The sequence below is a fragment of the Schistocerca piceifrons genome, chromosome 1 (genome assembly GCF_021461385.2).
Source record: "Schistocerca piceifrons isolate TAMUIC-IGC-003096 chromosome 1, iqSchPice1.1, whole genome shotgun sequence".
NCBI classification, from domain to species: domain Eukaryota; kingdom Metazoa; phylum Arthropoda; class Insecta; order Orthoptera; family Acrididae; genus Schistocerca; species Schistocerca piceifrons.
In genome coordinates, this window is record NC_060138.1 from 788141352 (window position 1) to 788154929 (window position 13578).

Consider the following 13578-nt stretch of genomic DNA (forward strand, 5'->3'; position numbering starts at 1 on the left):
CCACCAATGAGCTGTTTGTGAAATGAATGAGAATGAGTGGTTGCTAACTGTCACTGACTTCACTATGAAATATTGTGGGTTTAAGTCTCCATCCAACAGGTCTCCATTCACCCATGCTCCACAGTTGAAGAATGCATGATGGGATGAAGCATGGTGGGGCACTGGCACATTTTGGTGCTGATGTAAAATTAAATCTAACATGTCAGTATGGTCCAAGATAGATAGGTCAAGCAGAGCCTGTATCTTGCCCTCCAGCATCACCTGACAAATCTCTCTATTTTTCTGTCTGGGATCATCTCAGAAGTGAAGTATACAGCAGTATACATGGTTGACAAAATGGAGCAGTAAATTGTACAGTCTTGTCCAGATTTATAGATGACCCAAGAGTAAATTGTAGAGTCTTGTCAAGATGTATACATGACCCGGGGGTAATAGTTTTGTTTTGTTTCAGGGTGCAAAAAACAACTGAGGTCATACGCACACACCTAAAAACTGTAGAACGCAAAAAACAGAGAGGAGTTAAAAAATGATTAAACGTCAATCCCAATTGACAAAAGAGAAGACAGCTAAAAACAGGACATGGAGAAAGGGGTACTAAAGACACCATAAAGAAACGGAGATCCAAAACAAAAAATTAAATGGCCTTCGCCACATTGCTTCGACGGATAAAAAGTAAAAGACGGCTGAGAGCCCATGCGTCATTTGCTAAAATGGCTGATAACTCAAGACAACAAACCCAAGCAGGAACGTAAACGGTTAAAAAAATGGACATTCAGCCAGGAAGTGGCGAACAGTTAAAACTCGGGTGCAATGTCGGGAAAGTGGTGAGGGAGCACCACTTAACAAACGACGATGGCTAAAAGGCAGTGTCCAATACACAACCTAGTTAAAAATTACCTCCTTCCAGCAGGAGAGCTGAGAGGTGGTCATCCAAGCCACTGGGAGAGGCTTAATAACCCTGAGCTTATTCCCATGAAGGGAGGACCAATGGCAATGCCAAAGGGACACCACCTCCTGATAGATGCCAACACAGAGAAAATTGGAGGGAAAATAGGAATTAGTGGGCTGAGGTACAAGGACTGCAGCGTCGACAGCAGCATCAGTGGCCTCATTTCCTGGCAGACTGACATGACGAGGAACCCACATAAACTGCACAGTGGCTCCACCAAGAGTGAGCAAGTGACAGTTTTCCTGGACCTGCTGCATTAATGGCTAGGCACTGTACAGCGCACATAGATTTTGAAGGGCGGCGAGAGAGAGTGAGCATTGGACACAACTGAAAAGTCAGTGTCGCCGTATGTACTCAGTGGCCTGACATAGGGCGAAGAGCTCGGCTGTAAATACTGAGCAGTGTACTGGAAGCCGATATCTAAAGACATGGGTGCCATCGACGAAGGCACAACCGACACCGCTGTCAGTCCGAGAGCCATCGGTGTACACAAAGGAACCATCGCTAAATTCCATGTGAAGGTCGTGAATGTGAAGGTGATGGAGCACGGCTGGAGTAGTGTCCTTAGGAAGTGACTGAAGGCTAAGGTTAACACGGACCACTTCACGAAGCCAAGGTGGTGAAGGGTTCACACCCACCAGGAAAGTTGCAGATAGTGTGAAGTTAAGCTGCCAAAGGAAATACCAAAAGTGGACTCCAGGAGGTAACGGAGAAGAGGGATGCACACCATACTGCTGATCAGAGATATCATCGAAGGAGGTGGTATACGATGGGCGGCCACACATGGCACACAAACGGCATGCACACCTGCTGAGGAGACAGTCACAGCGGTAGGACAGTGGTAGTTCAGCAGCTCCAGCATACAGACTCTCAACCAGGCTAGTGTAAAAGGCGCTAGTGGCCAAACGGATGCCATGATGGTGGATAGTGTTGAGACAGTGTAAGAGGGATGGATATGCAGACACATAAACAAAGCACCCATAGTCAACTTTCGAACAGACAAGGGACCGGTACACGTGGAGGAGGGTGCTTTGATCGGTGCACCAGGAAGTACCAATGAGTACACGTAGGACATGAAGGACTATGTACAGCATACTATCAAGTAAGACATATGGGAGGACATAGGCATTCGTCAGTAAATTGCGAGACTCGAGCCACCATACCAGCCAGGCGCGTATCATACGTTCTATCACTTTGCAAACGCAGCTGGTAAGAGAGATGGGGTGGTAGCTAGAAGGAAGGTTTTTATCCTTACTGGGCTGCAACATCTGAATATGGATGGCGCCTGGTCCTGGGGCGGAGGATCGGGATAAACTGAGAGCATGATCTAGCTCCCTCATAGTAAAGGCGGCACTGTAGCACTCACGATTTGGGGAAGAGAAGGGTATCATGGAGGAAGGCAGGGTTATAGTGGGAGGAGCTCGAAACTTCCACAAAATGGTGGCCCAAGATGTTGGAGATAGCAACAGGGTCCACTGTCACACTGGAAATTGGGGAATGGATCTTGATACCAGAGAGCTGTCAGAGGTTGGCCCACATGACAGAGGAAGGGGTGGAACTGTCAAAAGAACTAGAGAATGAAATCCCGTTAGCTCTTTCGCTATCCCAAAGAACGCGACGACACTTGGCATGCATCTGTTTATAATTAATGCAGTTTGCCATTGTAGGATGACGTTTGACAATGCGGAGAGCATGTCTTGGTGCGCAAATTGCGTCTCAGCATACCCCAGTCCACCAAGACATGGGGACACGACATGATAAAGAGGAAGTATGAGGAATGGAACATTCTGCAGCAGTAAGGATAACGTTTGTGAGATACTCCCCCTGGTCATCACAACTGGAGAAATCTTGTTCTTCGACGGTCACCAGGGAGGAGTAAAGCTCCCAGTCAGCCTTAGTAAGCTGCCATTTGGGCAGGCGGATGGGGCAGGAGTCAGCAAAAAGATAGCACACAGGAAAAGTTCACTCGAATAGGTATCAGAAAGAACGGACCGCTCAAGACGACAGGCAAGCTGCGCAGTGCAGAAGGATAGGTCCAAATGCGAATAGGTGTGCGAGGAGTCGGAATGGAAGGTGGATGCTCCAGTGTTAATGCGAAAGAGGTTAAGTTGGTTAAGAAGGTCAGCCAAGAGGGCACCTCTCTGACAGGTTCTGGGAGAACCCCAAACTGGATGATGCGCACACATTAAAGTCACCGAGTAGCAAAAATGGGGGAGGTAGCTGCCCAATAAGCTGAAGGAAGTCTGCCCTGATGACATGGAATGATGGAGGGACACAAATGGTACAGAGGGAAAATATCAGGTGGGGAAGGGAAAGGAGAACTGCAACAGCTTGAAGATGGGTAGTCTGAGAGATGGGTTGACTGTGAATGTCATACCGTATAAGCATCATGGCGCCCCCATAAGACTGAATGCCGACCTTGGGGGAAGGTCAAAATGAATCTATAAGTAATGTGAAAGCTCAAAGCAGTTGTGAGGGTGCAATTTCAGAATCTCATTTCCTGGAGGCAGAGTACAAGGGGATGCTGCGATGCTAAAAGCAGCCGTAAATCCTCTATGTAGAGAACGTTCCATTGGAGGACAGTCGTGATGAGGAAGAGAAGTAGGAGTGTCAACTCGGCGGCTGCGGAGTGACAGCCAGTGTAGAGTCTCTACTACAGGGCACAGATGCAGGAGATTCCTGCTCCATGGGGTCCACAGAAGCATCGGCTTGCTTGTGGTGTTGTTCCATGGAATCCAACGTTGAATAACGGTCAGTGGTGCACACCAGCAATATGGAGGCTGGCTGTGCTAAGGTACCACGTGGCAACACCATCAAAGAGGATCTTCAAGTTGGCAAAGAAGATAGTTTGCCTTTGGAGGATTTCTTCGAGTCTTTCCGGTTAGAGGAAGACTAGGGTGTTGTTTGACTGTAGGGATGGAGGAAGTCTACAAGGGAGTTCTCCTTCTGTCCTTTCTGCCCTACCAATTGCGTAGCTGGTGGCTTCCCCCTTAAGGTGAGAGTTTGACGATTTGTTGCATGCACAGCTGTATTTGGGGCGGGGGGGGATCCAACCTTGGCACTGGGCTATTTCACAACTTCCGAGCTCAATTTGAGGTTGCATGTCTGCGTGGCCGTGTATTTCATGGAGTGAGGGGTAACGAGAACAGCACTAGAGGTGCCAGACGGGAGAACAAAGGGTTTGCGACTAGTTGGTAACTAGTGAGCAACTGGGTAAGGCATTTTTTCCATCACCCAGATCTCTTTCACAATCCACTCATTAAGATACACGGGACAATCGTGAGAGGCGGCATGGCTGCTATTACAGTTGATACCGGGGGGGGAGAAGGAGATGGACAATCATCCTTGTGTGCGTCCCTACTGCAGGTTACAAATTTGGCTGGGTGTTGATAAGACGTTCTAGTGCGGTTGAAACGACGACACTGGTGGCAGCACATCGAGTTCGGAATGTACAGCCAGATTGTGATGATTTCATAGCCTGCTTCGATCTTGGATGGCAACACCACTCTATCAAAGGTGAGGAAAAGTGTGCAGATGGGTACTAAAGAGGAATCTACCTTTTTCATTCCACGATGGATGGCAATGACACCCTGATCAAAGAGGTAAGATTGGATTTCGGCCTTGGTTAGACCGCCAAGCAGCCTGTTGTAAATCACACCACGGGAAGAATTCAAAGTTCTATGGGCCTTGACACGAACAGGGTAGCCACGGAGAAGCAAGGCAGCAAGCAGTTGTTCTTGAGAATCAGAAGTAGTATTCAAAATTGAAGTGCCATTCCGTAAACAAGAGCAGGATTTCACAGGGCCAGCAACTGCGTCAACACCTTTCTGAATAATAAATGGATCGACAACGGTGAAGGACTGACCGTCTTCCGTACGCGAGACCAGGAGGAACCGTGGTGCAGCGGGAAGGGCCTTTGAATCATTAGCCTCATTATGTTTGTTCACATCTTAGGTCACACCTTCCAAACACCTGACAGAGGGACCAATCAGCATTTTAGTAAGGTTGCAACACAGGCAATCAGCCTTCTCTGGGACTGGCCTGTACCATGGGTACATGTAAACCCTGCCGGTTGACCTGGGGCTGGGAATTACGCGTCAGACGTGTGGGCTGGCCTTCAGGAGCGCACAGGGAAGAAGAAAAAGATGAACCTCAAACACTGGAGCAGAGGAACGAGAGGAGAAGGGAAACAAAGAAAGGAAAAAAAAAGGTGAGACTGTTCTTATGTAAGCGACAGACAATGCAGAACATTCACAATAACATACATGTTCCCCAATGGAGGGGATAAAGAACAGCAAGAGGATAGACATGCAGCACGGAAGGGAAAAAATGCCGCAAAGGCTGGGGCCCTCTGGTAGCCAAGCCAAACCGACCAAAGAGTGGCAAGCCCCCTGAGGCGAATTGAAAAAAGGACCACCATTAGTGATGAATGTCATGTCTTTGTTAAATCACGAACTGTACACTTTTCGATTAAATTATGCTCTTGTTGGCTTATGTCAAGCAACAAAATGTCCCTCATAGATGTTATTTAGTGAAGTGCTGGATCCTGTAGCGAAAAGGCAGACACATTCATGTGTATTTTCCATCAACTGACACCATAAACTGCGAGCGTACCATGTGTTGTCGAGCGTGTGCTGTGGTTACCATCCAGGTATTGAGATGGCAACAGCAACTGAAGTAACATGGGCAACAACTCAAATTAAATCTGATGTCTTTTATTATGCTTTACAATTGTTTAATACTCTCTTGGGAACGCAATATCAAAAGTCTTGTTGACTAGGAAGTGATATAAAGTGCGAATAACTAGAAAAAACTTCAAAAAAAGGGGTGTCTTTTGTTACAGCTCATGGTGACATATTTCAGTCTGTTTTTCTGTTATAACTACAGAATTCAACTTGTTATAAACTTCACAGTCTAACTATGCATTACCAAAGCCATGAAGATTATGGGTAGTAAAACTACTGCACAATGGCCTGTAGGTCTTACACCACTATCACACTGTAAATTTTGGTGAAGTTCACAGCAGTCTTCCTGACTTTCCTTTGGAATGGATTCATGTTATAAAAAATGATTAGTATGTCTTTTTATCATGTAAAGCTATTGGTATCCTAGTTTAATTCTGGTTTAAAGTATACCACAGTGAGTGCTAGCATAGTTTGCTCTTATGTGGAACATTAGTGTAAACATGAAAAATTGTATAAATGTTTTGGTATGGTGTCTGTGGTGGCTTAACCATTGCTGATTCATTTTAAAGTGGGAACACCAGTATCTCTAGCTGTGCAACAGCAGCTACCTGTGAGTTTCTTCACCACAGGTCCCCAAACCTGATAAGGGTTTCTTTACTCAGGGTCCCAAGCTGATGATACACTTCTTTAACTGTCAGAGTCCAAAGTTAGAAGAGGTCTCTTTTAGGATCATAAGCTTATGTTTACTTCAAGCTACTTGAATTTTTTTACGGATTTCACTAACTTGCTGAAGAAAATCAGGAACAAAATTGTACTGCCAGCCAGATGATGTCACTGATGGGATTGTTTGGGAAGAAATGTTGGCACGACAGAACCCAAAAAATTACACTTTTCAAAGATGATTAACTCAAATTATTGAAGCCACAAAAAAGGGAAAAATATTCTTTCTATTGAACTACTTATTTCATTTCATTTTTTATAAAAATGATTTTGTAGAGTTGAAAGCTATAGACATATCTAAAAAAAAAAAAAAAACAAGAAAGACTACTTATGTGCTGTTTTTCTGACTCAAGCTTATTTTCCAATAATCAGGTCTTTTGATATTGTCTTCCACAGATAGTACTAAACAAATGTAGAACATTATAAAAGATATCAGATTTATGTACCAGCAGAATATGGGCCAATTTTCAATGCACCTCCACCTTGTTGTCATTTTTAGGGCCTTAGATGCTCGGATTGCAAAACCAAATATCAGAATGGAAAATACAACGTAAAAATTACAATATTATGAAAAGGATAGATTGCTACTAATCTTATAGCAGAGATGTTGAGTTGCACACAGGCATAACAAAAAGACTACTAAATTCATAAGCTTTTGGCCAAAAGGTCGTCTTCTGAAATAAACACACACACACACACACACACACACACACACACACACACACACACACACACAAGAACACGTGACCACTGTCTCTGGCTGCCAAAGCCAGACAGACTGAGCGATGGGGTCAAATAATAGAGTACATATTCATATCTTCGCAAGCATTGAATTAATGAATATGAAACTTTATCAGTGTTCACTGGGAACATGTGTGAATGGTAACACAAAATTTCAGCAAAGTCTGTGCAGTCACATGGGGTTTTTTTTTTTTTTTTTTTTAATTAGACCACTTGGCTAGGAATAGCCCTACAGCAAGAGAACTTTGACACACACTTCCATCTTTGTAATCATAAAGTTACTATCCTTCAAATAAAAAACCAAAACACAATATCTGGAACTATTTCAGAGAGAGATTCATGCAAAGCCAGGATCTCTTTAATGTAGGATCACCATCTACGACTAAGTAGATGACATTGGAACACAGGATTCAGTACGGACCAAAATAGTGCTTTAGTTAACATTTTCCCAGTAGCCCAACCTTCCACACAGATTAAAAAATCCATACAAGGTCACCTGGATTGTCGCTCACAGATTGCTGTCTGATAGAAATCGTTCACTGTGTGTCCCAGGTCCGTGGCACTCTTGTCTTACTAACTACTCCAGTTCTGGTATTGAGTGAACTGTGTGAAGTTGAAATGGAAAGAAAGATATATTATTGCCCAGACTCTCAACTATAATCAGGTATACGAGTATGAAACTTTCAGTGTCTCGCATTGCTGTATTATATGTGAATGTGACAACAGATTAATTGATTAACTGACTAATTTTGGGGCATTATAGGACCAAACGGCAAGGTCATCAGTTCCATGACTCCAAAGTTACTTGCAAAAGAGAGAGGGTCCACTAAAACTGGACGGATCCATTCAGAGGAGTTAAATTATAAAACACAGACATTAAAACACACACAGTAGAAGGCATAAAAGGGGTAGATCAAATCTAAAAACTGGTAAAGACAGAGGGGTAAAAGAGTGGTCTTTCCACAGGGGAAAGGTCATGGGGTTCCAGAACAAGAAAACATGAAGAGAGGACCCAATCACAACCACCCTGCCCCTGCTCTAGGAGTAAAGCAAAACCTTACATTTGGAAATAAAAACCATTTTCACGGAGGAAACTGAGGACCAGTTCAACCATCCATGAACTGTCTGCCAATATTTAAAATTATGGATCTGGAAGACTATACTTAGAACAACAGGCCATAAGAAGGGGACATTCCAACACTATATGGGATACCATCAGTCTGGCTCCACAACCACACTGTGGTGGTGGTTCATTACATAAGAGGAAACAATGGGTGAGCCTGGTACGACAAATGAATAGACAGCATAAGACAGTGGACTCCTTCTGAGAGGAGCAGAAGGAAGAGTGCCAAACCACAGTAACCTTCTTGATTGTGCAGATTTTATTACTGAGAATAGTTGGTTGGTTTGTGGGATTAAAGGGACCAGACTGCTACGGTCATCGGTCCCTTTTTCCAAGTACTAAAAACACCCACAGAGAATAAAAACGATGAACAGAATGGAGCACAGACGACACAGGACAAGAGAAACTGAGACAAAGACCAGACAAAACGAACTAAAATCACACAGAGTGTGACGGTGATTGGCCGACCATAGAAATAAAAAAGGAAACGCCAACCACTTAAAACACATTAAAAAATCAGTTTAAAACCGGATGCCAGAGGCCAGAATCAACACAAAACAATAAAATAAAACAGAAACACTCAGATTAAAGAATAAAAAACCCCTGCCCTAATAAAACATAAAACTAAGGTAGCCATAACAGGGTCATCAGATAAAATGGCAGGGAGCGTATCAGGCAGCACAAATGTCTGCCTGACCACAGCTAAAAGGGGGCAGGCCAACAAAATGTGGGCCACTGTCAAAGCCGCCCCGCAGCGACATACAGGAGGGTCCTCCCAGCGCAGTAAGTAACTGTGTGTCAGCCGGGAGTGGCCAATGTGGAGCTGACAAAGGACGACTGAGTCCCTGCGGTTGGCTCGCATGGATGACCGCCACACAGTCGTTGTCTCCTTAATGGCACGGAGTTTATTGGGCGTGATCCGATCGCGCCATTCAGCGTCCCAAAGCGCCAAAAGATTTCGGCGGAGGACTGCCTGCAAATCAGCCTCTGGGAGGCCAACATTCAGAGACGGTTCTCTCGTGGCCTCTTTCGCCACGGTCAACATGTTCATTGCCCGGGATACCGACATGACCGGGGGTCCACACAAAGACCACAGAGCGGCCGCAACGCGCAAGAGTATGCAGGGACTCATGGATAGCCATCACCAGACGAGAACGAGGAAAACACTGGTCGAGAGCTCGTAAACCGCTCAGGGAATCGCTACAGATAACGAAGGACTCACCTGAGCAGGAGCGGATATACTCTAGTGCTCAAAATATGGTGACCAGCTCAGCAGTGTAAACGCTGCAGCCAGCCACCCAGAACCGTTGTTCGGAATGGTCTCCTAGAGTTAGCGCATACCCGACACGACCAGCAACCATCGAACCGTCAGTGTAAACAATTCCAGAGCCCGGATACGTGGCCAGGATGGAATAAAAGCGGCGGCGGAAGGTCTCTGGAGGGACCGAGTCCTTCGAGCCCTGTGCCAAGTCGAGCCGAAGGCAAGGGCGAGGAACACACCACGGGGGTGTACGCAGAGGTGCCCGGAAAGGAGGTGGAACAGGGAAAAACCCAAGCCCGCAGAGAAGCTCCTTGATGCGTACGGCGATCGGACAACCCGACCGGGGCCGACGGTCTGGCAGACGGACGACTGACTGCGGGAACAGGACACGGTAATTTGGATGCCCGGGCAAGCTAAAAACATGGGCAGCATAAGCAGCCAGTAATTGTTGGCGTCGTAACCGCAGTGGAGGGACACCTGCCTCAACAAGGATGCTGTCCACAGGGCTGGTGCGGAAGGCACCAGTGGCAAGTCAGATCCCGCTGTGTAGTATTGGGTCCAGCACCCCCAACGCAGAGGGGGATGCTGAGCCATAAGCCAGGCTCCCATAATCCAGGCGGGACTGGATTAACGCCTGGTAGAGCTGCAACAGGGTAGATCGGTCGGTGCCCCAGCGGGTGTGGCTCAAGCATCTCAGAGCGTTTAGATGCCGCCAACACGCCTGTTTAAGCTGCCGGATACGAGGCAGCCAAGTCAACCGGGCATCGAAAACCACCCCCAAAAACCTGTGTGATTCCACCACTGAAAGAAGTTCGCTGGCAAGATAAAGCCACGGCTCCGGGTGGACAGTGCGTCGCCGGCAGAAAAGCATAACGCAGGTCTTGGCTGCCAAAAACTGGAACCCATGAGCTACAGCCCAATACTGTGCCTTGCGGATAGCACCCTGTAGCTGACGTTCAACAACTGCAATGCCAGGAGAGCTGTAATAAAGGCAGAAGTCGTCAGCATATAGGGAAGCAGAGACAGAATTTCCCACGGCCGCAGCAATCCCGTTAATGGCTATTAAAAACAGGCAGACACTTAAAACAGAACCCTGTGGCACACTGTTCTCCTGGACGTGGGTGGAACTATATGAGGCTGCGACTTGCACGTGGAAGGTACGATACGACAGAAAATTTCTGATAAAGATCGGCAGAGGGCCCCGAAGACCCCATCCATGAAGCGTAGAAAGGATGTGATGACGCCATGCCGTATCGTACGCCTTCCGCATGTCGAAAAAGACAGCGACCAGGTGCTGACGGCGGGCAAAGGCAGTACGGATGGCCGACTCCAGGCTCACCAGATTGTCGGCGGCGGAGTGGCCTTTACGGAACCCACCCTGAGACGGAGCCAGAAGGCCCCGAGACTCCAGTACCAAAGTCAAGCGCCGGCTCACCATCCGTTCGAGAAGCTTGCAAAGAACGTTGGTGAGGCTAATGGGGCGGTAGCTGTCCACCTCCAAAGGGTTCTTGCCTGGTTTCAGAATGGGGATAATGATACTTGCCCGCCATTGCGACGGAAACTCACCCTCGACCAAAATACGGTTGTAAAGGTCGAGGAGCCGTCGCTGGCAGTCCACTGAGAGGTGTTTCAGCATCTGGCAGTGGATGCTATCTGGTCCAGGAGCGGTATCAGGACAAGCGGCAAGGGCACTGCATAATTCCCACTCACTGAACGGAACATTGTACAATTCTGGATGGTGGGTGCGAAACGAAAGGCTCCGACGTTCCATCCGCTCCTTAATGGAGCGGAAGGCCAGGGTGTAATTCGCAGAAGCGGAACTCATAGCAAAATGCTCTGCCAAGCGGCTTGCAATGACGTCGGAGTCTGTACAAACTGCTCCATTCAGTGAGAGCGCAGGGACGCTGGCAGGTATCCTATAGCCGTAGACACGTCGAATCTTCGCCCAGACCTGCGATGGAGTGACATGGAGGCCAATGGTAGACACATACCGCTCCCAGCACTCCTTCTTGCCTTGGCGGATAAGGAGGCGGGCCCGCGCACGCAGCCGTTTGAAGGCGATAAGGTGGTCTATGGAGGGATGTCGCTTGTGACGCTGGAGTGCCCGCCGGCGATCTTTAATCGCTTCAGCGATCTCAGGCGACCACCAAGGCACAGCCCTCCGCCGAGGGGACCCAGAAGAACGGGGAATGGCAGATTCGGTGGCAGTAACGATGCCGGTGGTGACCAATTGAACCACCGCATCAATGTCGTCACGAGAGAGAGGCTCAATAGCGGCAGTGGAGGAAAACAAGTCCCAGTCAGCCTTATTCATAGCCCATCTGCTGGGGCGCCCAGAACAGTGGCACCGTGGCAGTGACAGAAAGATTGGAAAATGGTCACTACCACACAGGTCGTCATGCACACCCCATTGGACAGACGGTAAGAGGCTAGAGCTACAGATTGAAAGGTCAATGGCGGAGTATGTGCCATGCGCCACACTGAAGTGTGTGAAGGCACCATCATTCAAAATCAAGAGATCGAGCTGCGACAATAAATGCTCAACGGTGGCGCCTCGACCTGTCGCCACTGACCCACCCCACAGAGGGTTATGGGCGTTAAAGTCGCCCAGTAACAAGAAAGGTGGCGGCAATTGGGCTATCAGCGCAGCCAGGACATGCTGCGCGACATCACCCTCCGGTGGAAGGTAAAGACTGCAGACGGTAATAGCCTGCGGCGTCCACACCCTAACAGCGACAGCCTCTAAAGCTGTTTGTAGAGGGACAAACTCGCTGTGAAGAGTGTTAAGGACATAGATGCAGACGCCACCAGACACCCTTTCATAAGCTGCTCGGTTCTTATAATAACCCCGATAGCCACGGAGGGCGGGGGTTCGCATTGCTGGAAACCAAGTTTCCTGCAGAGCAATGCAGAGGAAAGAGTGAAGGCTGATAAGTTGGCGGAGCTCAGCTAGATGGTGGAAGAAACCGCTACAGTTCCACTGGAGGATGGTTTTGTCCACGGCTGAGAAAGGCGTGACGGGACTGGGAAGGCAGATTACGCCGCTGGGTCACCTGTTGCCTCCGATTGAGCACCTGCGCTAGTGCTACTCATGGCGTCTGAGGGACCGGCGAGATTGAGGTCCTCAGCGGACGCCAGAAACTCCACCTCGTCCTCAGACGCAGAGCTGGAAGGTTGCGGTGGGGTGGCTGCCACCGCGAGTTCCTTGGGCTTAGAGCTCTTCTTCTTTGGTTTCTCACACTGCTCCTTGGGTTTAACTGGCTGGGAGGGCTTCACCGATTCAGTCTCCGGGACTGAGGAGGATTGTGAAGCCCTTCGACCAGCTGATTGTGGGCACTTACGCCACTGTCGGTCGTCAGCCTTCCCGCTGTTGGAAACCTGGGAAGGGAGGGACCCAAGGGACCCCTTGCGAGCGTGAGAAGCCGAAGAAGTTGGACACTTCTCCGGCTTAGAAGTGGGGACCAACATCCCTGATGGTGGGGATGGTGTTGCTCCTGAGGTAGGTGGCACAGGAGCAAGCCGGTGGGTAGAGCCCCCCACTGGCAAGGGGGCAGGAGGAGTTGTACCACTCGTCGATCCGGCCGGAAGTCGCGAAACTGATGGGGCGAGCACAGGTGTTGTAGCAGCGGTGTAGAAAGATGTCATTCTCACTGGATGTAATCGGTCATATTTCCTTTTTGCCTCAGTATAAGTCAGTCGGTCCAGGGTCTTATATTCCACGATTTTGCGCTCTTTCTGGAATATTCTGCAGTCTGGCGAGCAAGGTGAATGGTGCTCCCCGCAGTTGACGCAGATGGGAGCCGGGGCACATGGAGTATCGGGATGAGATGGGCGTCTGCAATCTCGACATGTGAGGCTGGAAGTGCAGCGGGAAGACATATGGCCGAACTTCCAGCACTTGAAGCACCGCATCGAGGGAGGGATATAGGGCTTGACGTCACATCGGTAGACCATCACCTTGACCTTTTCCGGTAACGTATCACCCTCGAAGGCCAAGATGAAGGCACCGGTAGCAACCTGATTGTCCCTCGGACCCCGATGAACGCGCCGGACGAAATGAACACCTCTACGTTCTAAGTTGGCGCGCAGCTCGTCATCA

The 13578-nt window shown here is 48.3% G+C and overlaps 1 protein-coding gene across 1 annotated transcript in view; it reads right to left on the reverse strand.

The window, feature by feature from the left end:
- The window catches only part of LOC124713061 (prefoldin subunit 6), a 59650-nt gene that overhangs the window by 23245 nt on the left and 22827 nt on the right, over window positions 1-13578 (reverse strand). The gene's annotated exons all lie outside the window — the stretch shown is intronic.